General features: G+C 36.9%; 2 protein-coding genes across 2 annotated transcripts in view; one reads left to right on the top strand and one right to left on the bottom strand.

Moving 5' to 3' along the window:
- Positions 1-17,684, bottom strand: part of LOC149661914 (uncharacterized) — a 205,479-nt gene that overhangs the window by 48,741 nt on the left and 139,054 nt on the right. The window contains exon 5 of the mRNA XM_089843471.1: positions 2,703-2,782. The gene's annotated coding sequence lies outside the window, so the exon portion shown is untranslated. The remainder of the gene's footprint in view (positions 1-2,702; positions 2,783-17,684) is intronic.
- Positions 1-17,684, top strand: part of LOC149661916 (uncharacterized) — a 52,267-nt gene that overhangs the window by 11,808 nt on the left and 22,775 nt on the right. The window lies entirely within an intron of this gene.

The following is a 17,684-nucleotide window of genomic DNA, read 5'->3' as shown; positions in this document are numbered from 1 at the left end:
AGGGCTTGACTGTTTTTTCTTCCCAAGACAAGGGAAACAACAAAGGGATTTCTTCTTTCTTTTGGGGTACCGATGTGCGGTTTCAGAATGGTTCCAGCATGCAATGCGCAGCGGAGAACTTTACTGGTTAAGGTTATATCTAGGTCTTACTCTGGTAGAGACAGCAGGCATAAACTATGAGCCAAAAAACGTGCGTGGATGGAAGAGGAGAGAGAGGAGGAGAAGAAGAAGAAAAGGGGAAGATGGGGAGGATCCTATAGTGGTAGAAGAAGTTGGCGAACATATCTCATCGGGGACGAAATAGATGACCCAAAGCCACAACCGCATACGAAAAATGTCGTCGGAACAAAAATCAAAACTTTTTTCTCTCATTCTTTTATATAGCATCTTCATCTTAGGGCATCAGCCCACATCACATCGAGTCTCTCTCTTCAAGACCCCCCAAAAATCCCCGTCGGCTATTCCTACCACTAAAACTTTTTCTAAAAGTAAATTCGCACGAAGTTATTAAGAAACATTCTTAACTCTAACGCTATCATGGGTGTTTAATATCAGCAGTCTAATAGCCAAGCCACGCAGAAGTAATCTAGCTTTCAAATATATCTCGAAGAGTTTATTAACTTCGACTTAATATACTTATGCTACAACCACTGAGTTCCCTCTTTCCATTTATGAAACAGCCCTCGAGAAGAGTGGGGGTTTTCGCGGTCAACTAGATGTACTGAGCACTGCAACTTGAAGAAAAGCCGTGAAGCAACTTTTACAGGGTGTCTCAGACTCTGCAAGGACTATCAGAGGGCCCTATGCAAAACACTCCAAACTTAACTTGAAAACGGTGTTATAGAAGTTACATAAATTTTCGCCTCTAGATCAACATCCCCCTTTATTTCTAATACACCTATCACAAACACCCTGTACACACGCATAGCGCACGGACTAAAGTACTCTCTCTAATCAAATGGAGAAAAATTCATACTACCATGATAATTCAATAAGAAGAAAGGCACGCTAAGCGAGTCCAACCAACACTCAAGGGGGCTAGCCTATTTAATATCTACGGAACATTCTAAATGAAACGGGACTTGAGAGGAAAGAGTGGAATAAAGGGGTAAACCGACGTAGACTTTTAACTTTTCTCTCCCTAGAGCTCTTCCATTTTCTCATTCTTTCTTTTTCTTAAAAAGTCTGGTAAAGTTCTCATGGTTACTAACTGTCAAAATGTTTGCGCATTAACCCCACGAAATATGACTAGAAGATTTCTTTATATAGCCTAGCCTTTTAAGAATAAGATATTGCAGAGCGGCTAAAAAGAAGTCCCGAGTACGTCGTTGCAGCCTTTAACTTAATTGGTTTAACGGATACCATTGCAGAGAATGGCTTCTTTTATTCGACTAACGCGCCAAGTATAAATTTCAACCTTTACAAGACTCTTTTGGGGGCCCGGAAGTCGTTTCAAGATGATATTTACTATAGGGCCTGTATACTGTTCTTTAAACTAAAATGTACACACACATACACACCATATATATATATATTTTTATTCATTTCCCGTCTGTAATATTTATTTTGAGGGCGTAAACACGCTCAGAGCCACTAAAATATTTTTAAAGTCTTAAAAGGATTCGTGAGAAATTACCCCAAAGGGAATAAAAAGGATAACTTTTCAGATAAATTAAGTTGAAACCTTATAAAATTATTTTACATATTATACGGGTTCACTTTTCGTAAAGAAAATTTAATATATTCGTAAATTAAATTTCGACTTAGATAAATAATAAACCTATAACTTGATGCCCTTTGACCTTTATATATATATATATCTTTCCTATCGTTTATATATAAAGCACGAAACAAGTTGAAACTACGAAAGAAGCTAAGAGAAAAAACTCCCTACATTCAAAAAGCTATAGAAGCAAAAAGTTTTTTTGATTGGTCTACTTTTTCAAATACGTGACCTATTCCTCTTTAAATTTTCCTGCATTTCGAAGGAATTTGAGTCAGGTTCAGTTATCCCTTATCTATACTGAATAAAAGCCGAACCTTCTTTGCAAAAATAAGGAATATTCCGAATGACCAAGGGATAGGTAGGTTAAATATAAAAACATGTGGTGGTTGGTAGGTTTTAGTGGTTAGAAAAAAATAAAAAGATTGAAAGATGAAGCAAACCTCAATCGATGAAGGAAGATTGTCTCTATACCTCTGTATCATTGCGTGCTTGCCAATACTCCCAAATTTAGTTTAGGTATGGACCACCCTTTCTTTTCACATAAACCCAGAAAAAAAGTTTCAGGGCAAGGCGAATAGACTAAGCCTAACTGTTCAAAGTTGCAACTTGGAAAATAAATTGTCTGAACTATCCTTGGAAATAAATTTTCAAAACCCAGAAATAGACAAGTATAGAATACCCAGTAGACTTAAGGACCGACCTAAAAGGGTTTCTTGGATTTCGTAACACAGAAAAAAAAAAGAAAATGGACAACACGAGTTACAGCGATCGCCGCGGGTCTACTAAATTATCGGAGAACACGCCACCGTGACAAGTCTTTCACAAGGAAGACATTTCTTACAAATAAAACCAGAATTTCGGGGGCGTACGTGTTGTTCCATCGAATATGTGGAGATACTGACTTGGAGTTACGTCAAAAAGGACACTCAGGGTCGACAACAAACCACAAAACACATTGTAGAAAATTGGTACTTACTTTTTGGAAGTTTGTTGCTTTCTTGGAGTGTTCTTGTTATAAATAAAGACGGGGAAATATTAAAATGCGCCAGTCTTGAGCTAAAATGAAATTAATTTGATAATTTTCATTTCAATTTATGCTTTATATAAAATAAATTGCTAAGCCTTGGACCGAGTTAAAATAATAATTACATTTTAAATGTTTAAAACATTCATCACGGGATTCTAAGATGTAATAAACTAATATAATGGGGTTATTTGCTGTTATTAACAGATTAATTTATTAATTAAAACTAATTGAAATTAAATTAACTTAGTAACCGAAGCTGTAAGAATAACTGAACCATATCTTGATATCCAAAAACTCAAAACTAAAGCAGACGACGCGTTCTAACTCTACCTGTACCAGTTGGCTAAATTCGCTGAACAGAAGCTATATATTTCTTCGATTTAAATTTGAATCTATGCAACAAAATTGAAAAGGTTTAAAATTTCAAAGTGTAAATTTTAAAAGCGGAGATTACTAAGAAACCAATCCCCTTTAATATTAAAAATAGAAAATAAATATGGACACACACACACACACAAAAAAAAAATAAAGACTAAAGGAAACGCATTTGCATCGTAAAAGAGATGAAAAAAAGATCCTCTTATGTTTTGTTGCCAAATTTAGTTCGACCACCGTTCTGGTCTTTCTCTCAGCCCTTACTGAGAAAATATCTCCCCCTTTCTTTGGGCATCGCATCGCATCCCCATCCATCGCAAAGGAAGCTCAAGAGGACTAAAAAAAGATGGAAAAGGATGGAAGAGAGGAGAAAAAGGTGATGGTGTGGTAATCCTATCAGTGTCGGAGTAACTTTCCCCAATTGACAGGGCGTCTGTTTCTCATCTTGGCTGATGGTACGTCTCACCGAAAATACCGTTCGAAACGAAAAACGGAGGCAAAGTAAATATTGTCCTAACCCCTGGAACACACTGGATACACACCCTCTCTCGGGAAGATCCGAAGAAAGAAAAATTACTTTCTTTTTTAATAACTCCTTTTTCGAAGATCCCGCCGCCGTATTATTTTTTTACAGAGAAAAATGCTAAAGAAACATAAATGAAATTGCTCGGTCGAAAAGAGGTGCTGCATAATTGATAAGAGAAACTCGTAGGTTCTTGAATTTAGTCCAGGGTATCTTTTTAGAGGAAAACACACAAGTAACCGTGTCAATATAGATAGAGCTAGTTTATTGATGGAGCGAGTCCCCATCGAATGTTTACGACTATTTTCGGCATCAGATTACATTCAGGGTTCATACAACTTTCGGGAAACCGATTTCTACGCCATTTCCAGGTTTCTTCCATACTATTTCAGGTGCAAGACCACCTAGTACCATGTGTGAAACATAATCCGCTTTTGCTAGTACCTTGCAGGAGATGTTTTTTGGAGAATTAACTAAGGGACCGGGTATTTATAGTTGGAGCAACCCCTTCAGGGCAAACTTACTCGAGCCTTACGAGTTTTCCCCTGAATTTTTAGTCCTCTTATTTCCCTGACATATCCAGTCAGGTTCTCCGGGTTTGTACGAACCCTGCCATTGCATCTTCTGTTTTTAAAACTCGTTTCAATTAAATTTGCATTTCAAAGATTTTATAAAGTAATTAGGGGTGAGTACGGTTTCTTTTAAAAAAGTACCAAAAATACCTAAATTTAAACTAGATAAACTGTGCATCTCGAGCTGATGCCAATCCCGCGCGTGGGTTTTTTTCACGAGATGACGCGTGTCACCAATAGACGATAGATAATATCAAGTATATCACCGAAAGAGAAGGTATAAATATCACCAATGTTTATTTTGAGATGGGCCACCCTTCAATGAAAGTTTCAATATTTACTTAGTTGATATTTGAAACTCTAAAACCAAAAACGTTTCGCGTCAAACTTGAAACGATCTTCGAAAGCAAAGAAAACAACATACCACTTTCCTCAAAGTGAGTGATACCTATGTCAAGCAAATATAAAATTTGATACCATAAAAAAATAAAGTTTGTACATCGTACGATGTGGCTAAAAAAGGAAAAAAAGTTTCATAGTTTTTAGATATATCCATAACTTCACTTAAAAATATTTACTCGTGAAATTTAAACTCAAACAAACGAGTCTAAAACTAAAAGGCCCCTAATGGCGAAAAATTCAATACTTAAAATATCTTTTTAGCGAATCAAGTATGTATGAAAATATACTCAAGGATTTTATATTTAAAGAAATATTTGAAGACGTTGCTTAAGAAGGAAGATTAGTACATACCCTCTTAGTAAAACCGTGCATCGTGCTTTTATTTATACAAAAAAACAAGAAAACCATACTATAAATCAAATAACGGGATCCCAACGTTAGTCAGATGAAAAATAAAATAAAATATTTGTTCGGTTTGTAAAAGAAAAAATATGGAATTTTAGAGAATGTGGAATTTAGCAAAAAAGGAAGAAGAACTGCATGTGCTCGGAAAAGTTTTCCGTCCCAAAAAAAGCACGTTTTCTTCTGAGAGAGAAAAAGAGAGAAAGAGAGAGAGAGAAAAAGAGAGAAAGAGAGAGAGAGAAAAAGAGAGAAAGAGAGAGAGAGAAAAAGAGAGAAAGAGAGAGAGAGAGAGAGAACTCGGAACTACCATGTAGAAAAGTCATTCTGTGCTCTATGTTTTCCCCTATATAGGCGTTTTCAAAACTATAGTAGAGCCGCAGCCGCCAAAAGGGACTCTTACATTTTTTTTGTTCCTTTTCTTAGATCGATGTAGGCGGAAAAAACTTCCATCTTTTAGAAAAATGTATAAAACCCAAACCACCACTATACCACCATGCACTCCCAAAACGAATTTATTCTGTTTGACCAAGAAGACTTTGCGAAAAGAGATTTTATATCTCTTAGCTAAGCCTCTGCCTTTGGTTAGTTAGTTATAGGATAGCTTTTACCACGTCAAAATTATAATGATACCCTACGAAGCCACACCCATTTTCTCTATTTATTTGTTGGATTCAACTTTTCAACTTCAAACAAAAGAAGCTATGGACGGAAATGTTTCAAATTAGCTCAGTTCAACCGAAAATTATTAAAAATTTCATATTGAAACTCCGTTATTAAACTACTGTACAATGCGTTACGTAGGGGCGTGTCAAAAGAACCTATGTACCATGAACAAAAGTCACAATTTCTTCGAATTATATTCTCTGTTGAATATAACCAATTCCTGATAAAAGTAGAATCCAAGATTTCTGGAAGAGAAGTTATAGAAGCCACCACCGCCTTTCCAGATCTTGGGTCATCTTTTTTAACAGAGAGAAGAAAAATCTCCAAAAAGTAGAAAAAAAAAGTCTGAAAAGAAGGAAGGAGAAAGCGAAGAATAAGAGAGCTTCTTTCGTCATTTTGAAGTTTTCTTTCATTTCGTTCTCAACGCCAAATAGCTCATCCCCTTATTTTAAGCTTAGTATCCCACTAAAGCCCAAGAAAGAAGAAAAAAAAACAGATCTTAGAAAGATTCTTTGAAACTAGTTTTTCATTTGGCGCCAGCGACCTCGATGTTATGGCAGAACCGGGGAAAATGGCTGAATGAGCGCGCTAAGTACGCGTCTTCCTAACGACTCCAAAATACGCATTAATTACGGACCAACCAACATATCGAGCCTTGGAAAAGAAACCTTCCACGACCCCTTCCCCACCAACCAAAAAAAAATGTCTCTTGAATAGCTGCCCATAAGTTCTAAGATAAAAAAAACCGTAAAAGAAAAAGCCACCCAGCAAAATGGGATGGGGATAGATGATCGGTGTCTTTAACTGGACCGCAGACGTTTTAAAAAGCCTAATTTTCCATCCCCCTCTTTTGCCTCCTCTCTCTAGTTGTACATCTCTGCTCTTGAGCTTCCCTATACTTCTCTTTGAACATCTTTCCACCCCATTCGTAAGCTGCAACATTCCGGGCCGGGATGCGGTTACCATATACGTGTACAGACATTGAATACTGTTAATATTTTAAATCACCGCAACCCTTTAGATACTATTGCTTCATCCCCTTTATTAACAAACTAAACGCGAACACCGGGAAATATCCAATTTTCAATTGGGGGAGAATCTACCGAAGATAAGACTGAAATTACTTCCAATTATAAACTATTGAACCCAACCATGTGAACGGTGTAATCTCCCCATGAAAAACAACAAAATCGGGTGATTTTCATTTTTTATAAACCATGGTAAAATCATTTGAAGCCTAAGGGTTTCCCATTATTTTCTAATATATTTAACGACTCGAAAAAGCGTCCAGCGCTTGATGACCACGTACGTAAGGGTACATTGAGACAAAATTTCTCATATTGTCCAGACGTGACGTGAAATTACTTGGAAAAGAGTTTCTGACCGAAATTTTGTTTTTGATGACGTCCATTTTCTTTTATTTTTTTGGTTCGACAACTCTACAAGATTCTCTATTCTTTATCTACAAGAGATCTACAACCGCAAGATGAGCTCTGCTTTATAACAATGGAAGGAGGCGAAAAGGGGAATCCCATCTCTCTTATCTTCCGCTTAAATTGTTTAAAAAAACGACGAAATAATTCATAATGTCAAGGAGGTTTTTAGTCGCAAGAAAAAATATGACACGCTCGAGGCCTATTCATTATTTTAAAGAACATTTGATAAATATGCAAAAAAAAAATTAAGATGCGAAAGTATAACGAACCCCTTTTAAAGCAAAAAAAAGTGTTCAAAAAGTGCAAATTTTGCGAAAAATATTCTAGAAATTAGAAACTTTCTTTATGCGTACGCCTTTATTGGGGTACAATACTTTGAAATTCTAATTTTAAAAATACGCTTCCTTCTTTTATCTTTAAAAAAAATGAAAAACGTGAGATGGTTGGTTATACTTGTACAACATAATTGGTGAAACGTCTTTGGCGCGTAAATTTCCGCGCCAAAACCCATAATACGAGCTAATTCCTATTTCGTGGTCCCCGTCTAAGCAATTATCGGGATCAACTTTAATAATGAAATTATTGGTCCGAAAGCGGGTGCTCCTACATTTTAGGCTTAGCGGCCAAGTAGTGTAGCCTTCCTGACCTTACCGAGCTCTTTCCTACATAGATATAAGAAAGATATAAAAAACTAATAAGTAAAGAAAAACAGGTCTTGCGCATCCACATCAGGTTTTTTTCAAGCCAAAGATTTTTAATTTACAATTTAGGATATTTTGATTGTTATTCTGATATCTATGGATAGTATAGGGTAGGGTTTGGCGACCGATAGGTACGAGTAGCCAATCGTATGATTGACATTAATACGCGATCAATTGACGAGTAAACTTTAGAGTCCGGAAGAGAAAAGCTTAGAGAGAGGGTTACCATGGAAACGTCGCGAACCGCATCTTCTCTCTCGAATATATCTCTCAAAGTTCCAAACATCGCGCCATTGTTGATTTAGTTAAATGTTTGTCCAGCTCGTCCCTGTTTACCAGAGTGCAAATTTGGTCGACAATCCCCTTTTCTCTCTCATCCCTAGCTGACGATTGTACAGTACCAACCCATTTTGAGTATACATCAGAGTCGCCTAGTGTTTGGTATCATTAGTTTCTTGGCCGGGGTGAAATACGTCAAAATCTGGCGAAAGCGATACGCCTAATTAAGTCTAGCGAAAAGCCCCTCATTTCCTAAAGCCCTAGGACGTGGCCCAAAACTCGATCATATTTTTGTACCCGAGAAATAAATAACATGACGTAAAAACCAAAAAATCACCAGTAGATCTGAGAAAACATCATTTTAAGCCTTGGTTTGAATTTCGAAATAAATTTCGCGCGCTTTGACAATAAATGTCACGTGAATTTTTCGTTAAGCCTTTGTTTTTCAATTTTTAAAATTGCACGTGCTTTAACTACTCATAATGTCAAGTGATATGCGGAACGGTAGCGTATAGGTAAGAAGACAGGGTTTAGTTTACTACAAATTATTAACTTCTGCGTGTACCATTCACTCAGACACTTTTTCTAAAAATATAAACGGGGGCTTGAAGGATGTACTTCTAGGCTAGGCGACGTATAGCAAGGCTGCCAGAAAAAGGACGTAGAGAGAGTAAAAAAAAATATGGTTGGATCGTAAAAAGATCATTTTCGTTGTGGATTGAAGCTTAAATAATGATGGAGTTGGCACTCATTTTTCTTACTTTAACGTTATAGATGGGACATTGGAGATTAAGAACTCCCGGGCCTTAGTCCTCCCTAAAGTCGAATATAAGGGACAAAAATATCCCCCCATCAAAAACCACTATCAAAGTTACGTTACCACCACCAACAACAAAAAATAAAAAAATATCTGAAAAAAATCCGGTTCTGAAAGATGACTTAAAGTAAACTTAAGTAAGGCTCGCTTCTCCGTCCACAACCATCAAGAAAGAATTAATTCTAGCTCTTCTTAAAATTATTATAGTTGTAATACAACTCAACGCGACGTAAAGGGTTAAATTTGGTTTAATATTCATGATGGATATTAAGATAAATTCATGTGATGACGTCACTAGGAATCAAATTAAAGTAGGGTTGTTAGTTCTTTTTTTTCTTTTTTGGTTAATCAGGAAAAGCTTGGCAACTAAAATGTTTTATAAGCCAACGTAAAAAACATTTTTAATCATTTCTTTTTGGCGGGAAAAATGCGCGGCAATGGAAAGTTAGACTTTCATAGAATATTTTAGAAGTAGCTATTAATCTTTTATGGATTTTATAAATTGCAACCATTTCTCGTGCATGGTCCTTCATTAGAAAAATACTTTTACAGTATAACCTTAAGTTAAAATTGGAACGCTTTTAGAGTGAATCATAGTAGCAAACGCAACATAAAGGTTCTTGTATGGTCGCATTACAGCAGTGAAAAAAGGGCAGCTTATGAAGGACATATATATTTGGACATCATTTCATAGCGACTCAAAAAAGCATTTCTATTTCTATTTATGTACAAGTACGTTATTTACTTTATAAAATGGCTATAGACTAACATTAAGAACCAGTCAGTCCCCAAGTGCGTTTGCCCCTTTTTCGAGGGTCATTAAGGCCGCAATTCAAGCCTTGATTCATTGGTCAGTAGTGTACCATCTCTGTATAAGTTTTCCAACAAAAATATAAACATTACATAATTCTATACAATATATATATATATATATTGCAATAAAGTAATTCAATTTAAATTACACCTAACCCAACCTTACCTAACAATTAAGAATCTAACTGATAATCAACACCAAGATCAAACCATTTTGACCCTAGGCCATTTTGAAAAATGAAGCGTAAGAAAAAAAGCAGCAAGTTTCAATACATTATTTTCACCATTATTTACAATATTCTTAAGCTAAGCTTCTAAGATAGTATAAAGTGTACCTTGATAGAACTATACATAAGCTCTGGTAATGAATTGAAGGTCGGTGATTGGTTCGGTGGAGCGTGTATTATCAACGTCATACAAATTTATCCTATAAAGGGGGGCTGGGTGGGAGACGGCGGCCGGGAAGGAGAAATATCTAACATACCAAGGTATATTGAATAGTGTAGACGAAACCATCCTTGTATGTATTATAGGGAATCTACATAAGCAACTTTGGAATGCCAAATTGCAGCTTCCGGTGGAATTACGCTTCTCCGAACACGCGTTACGATCACACACCCCCATATTGTGCCTCTCTCCTCCTAACATAATATCCGACATAGTTTCCTGAAAGACATATTCCTAACATACCAAAACGGTAGGCCTAAACGATGTACAGGGTGTTACAAAAAGGGGTATGCTAGGAACGATGTACACGAGAGGGATGGTTCTATATGGGAAATCAATTTTGAGTCGAAAATGTGTTATACACTCCCTAAACAAGTTATGATAAGAGTACTTTACACATGACCACTTAATTACAATTATTATTGTATTTCATTTTCTTACTTATTAATCAAATGTTTTTAACTTGTTAAGAGTCCCCCTTAGGAGAGAAAATTGTCGCCATCGAAACCATAGTGCTTCGGTCCAATACCACCCTGTTTTGGAACACCCTGTATATTTTCCACCTCGAGATAATACCGCTATCAAAGGCATTCAAAAATCTCAAATCAAAATAGGCGCATAGTATAGTAGTGACACATATTGACTCGAGTCAATAAAAAGAAATAAAAAGAAGGTCTAAAATATTTCTATTTCAACTTAGGTGCATGCATGGTTTTCCGAGTTCGGACTGGAAATGATACCACGGATAAAGGCTTAAAATATATATTTTTCAGTATAGACAAACGGTAAAAATTCCAGTCGAAAAAAGTACTTATATCAGGGTCACTTTTCTGAATTGTGGAAAAAGGGAATATATACAAAGTGTGTATGTGTGTGTACAGAGGTATAAGGGAGAATCAATAAAGTTCATATACAATATTTACTGGGCCGAGAAATCCTCTTCCGACCTATAAACTTCCATCTCGAAATGGACGGGACGCCAGAAGTATGAAAAGGAGGTAAAGGAAGAGGAGAGATATAGAGTCCAGTAGAGAGAGGGAGAGAGAGAGAGAGAGGGGAGAGAGCTGCTTGCTCAGGAATGTTTACAATATCAGAAGGAATGAAGTGGAAGGGTTCGAGAGTTAGTCGAAAATAAGCTATATCGACGAAAATAAAAATACAATCTTTCCCAATATGGAAATTCTATGTTATAAGCTTAACGTCGTCATGCAGAATACAAAATTCTTCCATTTCAATGTTTGATAGGCCTAATACTTTCAAATGTCAATATTACTACAATACTACTACCAAATTTTCAGATCCAAATTCCCTGACTTTTCCAGGTTTCCCTGACGATTTTCCCTGACTTTTTAGACCCAAACTTCATCCACTTTCAGAATATTAAATTAAAATCATAATTTTAAATTAAGTACATGCAGTCCTTTTAAAAATCCCTTACACCGTATAAATTTTAAATAATGTACCTGCCTATATACGCTTTGAATATTAAAAAGAATAAGAAGAAAAATAAGAGTATACTTTTCAAGATTTATTAAAAACAAATTTTTCTCAATCATAAGAACGTCATGGGAGCGGATAGTGTGGGGAGTAGATGCGCTATCTCATTTTACGTCTGCTAGTCCTTCGTAAGGAAAAAACACTCTAATGTATTTTTAATCGAGTCCCTTGAAAAAAAAAGGAAAAAAAATGAAGGATCTGGAGTGGAAGATGCTGCAAAGGAATAAATAAAAGAAGTCCAAGAGCATGATGCACAGAGAAGTGGGGTACACAAAAAGAGGGAGAGAGAGAGAAGGAAATACGTTACGCGCCTTGACACTTTCGCTTCCTTTTCCCGATCTCTGTCCTCTTTTTTTATCCTATTCTAAGGAAGTCGAATGATTGCCCTATCTAGGAGACAAGTCTCGGTACAGTATCCCTTACACTGCAGGACGACGAGCATGGATCTCTCAAAGTCCAAAAACCTTAACGTCGAACCAAGAATAATTCTAACTATATGATTTGGGAATGAAAGTTATACGATGCCCACTTTTTCTTTTTTTTTTTTTTCAAACCCCTTTGACGTTAAATTATGCAAATATTTTAGTGTATAAAGAAATTCAGTGACCTCAAAATTATTTAGTATATACCGCTATGCAAAACGGGAGGAGAGACAAAAGAAAAATCGATATATTATAATAATATTGCAGTTTTCAGTCTTACAATAACTCCCATAAATTTCGCTTAAAAGCGTTTAAAAAAATAACTGAGAATTTAAAATCATTATGTACAGTCAAGAAGTAAGAGCGGGTTATTTTTCCCCGCCATTTTGTGCGCGAGACTTGAGTTCCCGCCATTTTTTTTTCTTTTTGCACGAGACTCGAGCTCCCGCGATTTTACACGCACGAGACTTGAGTTTTCCGCCATTCTGCGCGCACGAGACTTGAGTTCCCGCCATTTCTAGACAACGTTATAAACTCTCGAAACTAAGTTGATAAAACTTTAAGTCAAAATTCATCTTAATGAAAAAATTCCAAGTCAAAACTTCGTACAACGTTATAATACATCATAAATTATAACGACTCGAGGCAGGTGCTATCCGAGATTTATACCTATATGATATATATCTATCTCTCAACGTTAATAGATAGTTGGCCATGATCTGGGTCACGTTTAGTTTAAGGATTGTCGTTTGGCGGGATTAATGACGCGAGCCTTTCGTCAGTCACCCTGCTGAGCCCGGGAAAACTCAGCGTGCACTTTACAAAACCAATCCCCTATACATTTCAACGCTCACACTCTAAGCCTCGTCCATAGAGCATACCACGCTAAACGGAACTTGGAAAATGACAACAATTTTGTCGGCGAACCAAGCGCGATGTTGTGAATGAGACAAAATTCAGTGCCAAGGAATTTTCCCAACCAAAGTTTTTCTCCATTCTTATCCCCTTCCCCCCTTATTCCGTGAAAAACTAAAAGCGCGCGAAAAATAGGGGAGTCCCGCCACAATCATAGTCGTATACTGCATGTACGCACGCGCTCCTTTGAAATGGCGGGAAATACCTCGAGCGCAAAACTCGATACCCGGAAAGAAGAAAAGATGATGAAGAGGCAAGAGAACACGCGATGACGCAATGAGGCCTTAGGGTCGGGAGGCTCTCGGTTTAAGGGTTAATGCCCATTAAGGATACAACCCCCTATACTAATTACGAGAGAACAGAATCTACCACTTTGAGGGGGGGGGCATATAAATTAATTGGAATATTTCAACTTAATATATCTAAAAGTGGTATTATGTACAAACTTTAATGAAGATATTAGGACTGCTTAAAGCATATTCAACCTATGACCTTTTGAGTCTATTTTGAAAATACCAAAAGCCAGACGCACTTAGGTTTTCCAGGTATTCGCTTGTTCAGAGATTAGAAATTAGTCAATATAACACCGTTTCCATTTATGGGCATGGAACTCGTCTACAAGGGTGCCTTCTTCCTGGCCGATTTGTTCCAGCCAGATTCAAGATTACTTCGAAGCTAGGTCTCCCCTCCATCCGTACAATCCCCAATCACCCTTTCCAGCCTCTCTCAATCCGAATGAGCAAACCCAAACCGATAGACTAGAAACTACAAATGTCTATTCGTGGGTAGAGACGTATTAAAACTTATAGTAACGAATGCAAAAGAAACGTTTGAAATCCCATTAATACACACCTTTTACTCTATTAACTGTTAAACCGCGAATTCTGTACTATACTACTAAACTCGTGGGAGAAAAAAAGGTCAAACAAAGTGGCGTGTTGTTTCTTGAGTCTATCCTATACGCCCCCTTACAGAGAGATTACGCGCAAGAGGAGTAGAGTTGCTTTGAAAACATTCCATCATTATCAAAGCAAATGTAGGCTCTTGTGACGCTGGCTAATATTATCAACACCAATATTAATTTAAAATTCAAATTTTGTCAGAACAAAACATTGTATAGAGATAATTCTTTCTCTTATCTCAAACAAAGGTAGATGTATCTACTCCTCGCATACTTCTCTCTACACCCAGTCACTCAATCCTGAATCCTCCATTGTCTATAGACCATTTTAATGTTGAAGTTGAGCGATTTTGCGTCCGCCTTTGAACAATATTAGAAGTTTCTATCGTAACTAAATGAGATAAGCGATGCATGCACACTGCGAGTTTGCCTCATACAATACGGTCTATTACCCGGGCCGTACTATTCCTCGTATCCGGTGGTGATGGCTGGCCCATGACTAGGATGAAGCACTCTTAAATAAACCACGCGTCGGTTGAGAAGAACTAAAATAAGACCTCATCCGGGAGGAGATCACGGAATTCGACAACGACCAGGATGGAACAAGCATGCAGGAACGTCTGCAGCCTCTCCTACTTGATTAAAAGAATTGTTTACTCTTTTTTCGTTTCGGTTGGGAGTATCGTGAGCCTTCTACCATTCCTTCGACTCCCGGTACGTACCGCATACACCCCATTTCCCCCTTGTCAAACTTTGTAACGGATATTTGAGACGAGCTAATTATAACAAGGGAGAACTACAGCATGCACACGCCAGAAAAAGAGCGCGAAAATAAAAAAATAAAAACCCTTCCCTTCAATTGCAAAGTGAACGAGAAAAAGCGAAAGGAATCCTTTGATAAGGTTCTCTGATTTGTAATAAAAAAAAATAGGATGTCAAAAAAGGGATATGCACGGATGGTTGTTTAGAAGTAATTGGAATCAGAAGCAGAAGAAAAAAACAATTATATCGTAATTACGAAACGGGTTTGTCATTTTTTGACATAAATTCATTTTAGCAGATAATTTCAGGAATTTTTGTTAAATTGGCTGATTGCGAAGTATACTTCTTAAATTTTAAAGAATAAAAGTTCAAAGACAGTTCTTTTTACTAATTAATTAATTTAAAATTAACAGATTGGTTCGTTAATATTAAAGTCTTCACTAATTGGAAATTTCTAAATTGAAACTGCGGAAATGTAAAATGCCAAAAAAATTGTAGCAGTTACAATTGTTACAGTTCTTTTCACTAATTAATTTAAAATTAACAGATTGGTTCGTTATTATTTAAGTTAAAATAATAAGAAATGTTTTTGACAAACGGTCTTCACTAATTGGAAATTTCTAAATTAAAACAACGGAAATGTAAAATACCATAAAAATATTGTTACAGTCCTTAGAAACAACAATATTTGGTCTGTTGAATTAAGTCGTCTAATTCTAAACCTTTGTTACAAATCTTAAAACAATAATATTTGTTTAAATCTGTTGAATAAGGCATCTAATTATATAACCTTAAATCTTAAATTACCTTATGTAATTTAAAAAAACAGATCAAAATAAGTATACTTCCATGAAAAATCAGGGCAAATGTAAATAAGAAACGTAAAAAGAACAAAAATGAAAAAAATATATTCAAGATCAAAGAAAACGAAACGAAAAGAAAGAAGATAGGAAATGGAGAGTTATTTATGTAGGCATAAGAAGACTATATAGGAATCGATGTTTCGAAGAACTGTATATACCATGCTTGGACTTTTCCGGGCGGCGTGCCATCATGTATAGTACCACCACTCTTTCTCTCTCCCTCTCTCTATACTGCTTCGATCGGGCACCGGGGATCCCGACGGAATTTCCCATTCTCCTTTCCTCTTCCCAAGCATCCTCCGTCCCGGACTCCTTATTCTCCGAAAAAATCCCATGGCGAAGAAAAGGAATCCTTCCGCCATTCGCGCGAAAAACAGGAGCGGAAAAAAATGCCAACTTATCCGGCGACGGACTCGGAAAAGATGTACGCAGTACGTAAGAACGCCCTCCCAAAGGATAAAACGGAATGAGAGTTAGGCCTTGCTTCTCAATTTTTTTATTTTCCCCCTTTCACGCTATACAGGGTATTTCTGACAAGTCTGCCTACCATAAATTAAGGGGGATGTGTGTTCTTTGGGAAATCTATGTAACTTATATCTCAATTTTGACGTCCGGGTTACTGTTGTCGTGTTAAGATTTGAGTGTTTTATGAATTATCCTTGAATTTAATTAACTGATTTAGACAATGATTTCTCATTTAATTAATTAAGGGGTCATCCCTAAAACACTCTTGAATCATAACTCGAAAACAGTGTCCCTTAGGGCAAACAAAATGGAGATAGAAGTTACATTTTCGACTCAAAATTGATTTCCCAAAGAACATACATCCCCCTTAATTTACGGTAGACTTACCAGAAACACCCTGTATACTTTGCTTTCCCAAAGGCAAAATAGCCAGTCCGGTAGAGTGATTAATATTACGGTTTTAGGCCTTTTCGCTGAACCCCACAAATGCAGTCGTGATTCAAGCCGCACGCTACACGCTACGCTATCCAGGGACCGTTTTCCATGCAGCCAATATTTTCTCTTCCCAATTTCTCTCGAAATATCTCGAGAAGTGAGGACTCTTTCGACGCGCTACTCCCGCGATTTTATAAAGCGAAAGGAACCAATTTATCACCTTGAATCGATACCAAAGTCAAAGGCAGGAAGCTGTGATTTTTAACCTAAAATTTCTGACAGAGCTTGCATGATATTCCTTGGTCGACAGTTATAGTGAAAATCTACTGCAAAGGATATATAAAGGTTTGAAACGGTAAATATAGTAACGTCATACACGTTCAAACTGAACGAACCACTGTATTTCAAGTTAAATCCCAATCGTGTTCAATAAATAATATTCGACTATACAGGGTGTAGTCGAATGGAGATGTTCATTCTTTGGGAAATAAATTTCGAGTCGAAAACTTCTATATTTGATTTTTCCACAAGGCATTTTGCGGATGACCCCTTAAATTTAACACCAGAAACTGAAATACAGTGCTGATTTAACTAAGGGGTCACCTATAAAACCCTCCAAACATAACTTGAAAACTGTAACCCTTATGCAAAATCGGCCATAATGGTTACATTTTCCCAAAAGAACACGCCCCCTCAATATCTTACACATCTTTCAAACACACCCTGTTTACACCTAGTTCCAAGCATATTCCTATACGGTATAGGGCATCACTTCATGATCGAGAATAACCATGCAAAGTCCCCGCTTAAGTTCCTCCTCGCGTTTTCCATACGCGTCAAGTACAAATCACCAGCAGCACCACTCTAACACTATATACCCATCTCTCCTTTCGATGTCGAACTCAAATGCCAGAAGAATATTTTTTTTGCTGGGAAAAATCTACAGATGGAGAAAAGGGAGGATGCGGAGCGCAGAGAAGAGAAGGAAGATTTTAGAATCTCCTCTTCCGTGTCGCTTAGAACGTCTGGCGTTATCTTATAGATTTGCTAGTAACCTTATCATCGATTTTACCATTAGCCGCAGACACCAGCGTGCTGTTTTCGTTTCGTTTGACCAAAAATTTCTAGAGATAGGCCCCGCGATAAGAGCAAGTACAAATAGTGGTGCAGTGTGAAACGGCTGCGTCTCCAATGATCCCAATCCTACCCTGGCCAATAGCGGAACGGTATAACAAGGAATT

The sequence above is a fragment of the Phalangium opilio genome, unplaced genomic scaffold (genome assembly GCF_054372755.1).
Source record: "Phalangium opilio isolate 3A_F unplaced genomic scaffold, DU_Popi_V2 ptg000070l_1, whole genome shotgun sequence".
In the NCBI taxonomy this organism is placed as follows: Eukaryota; Metazoa; Arthropoda; class Arachnida; order Opiliones; family Phalangiidae; genus Phalangium; species Phalangium opilio.
Note: the sequence above shows the minus strand (reverse complement) of the source record. Positions and strands in the feature narration are given on the sequence as shown.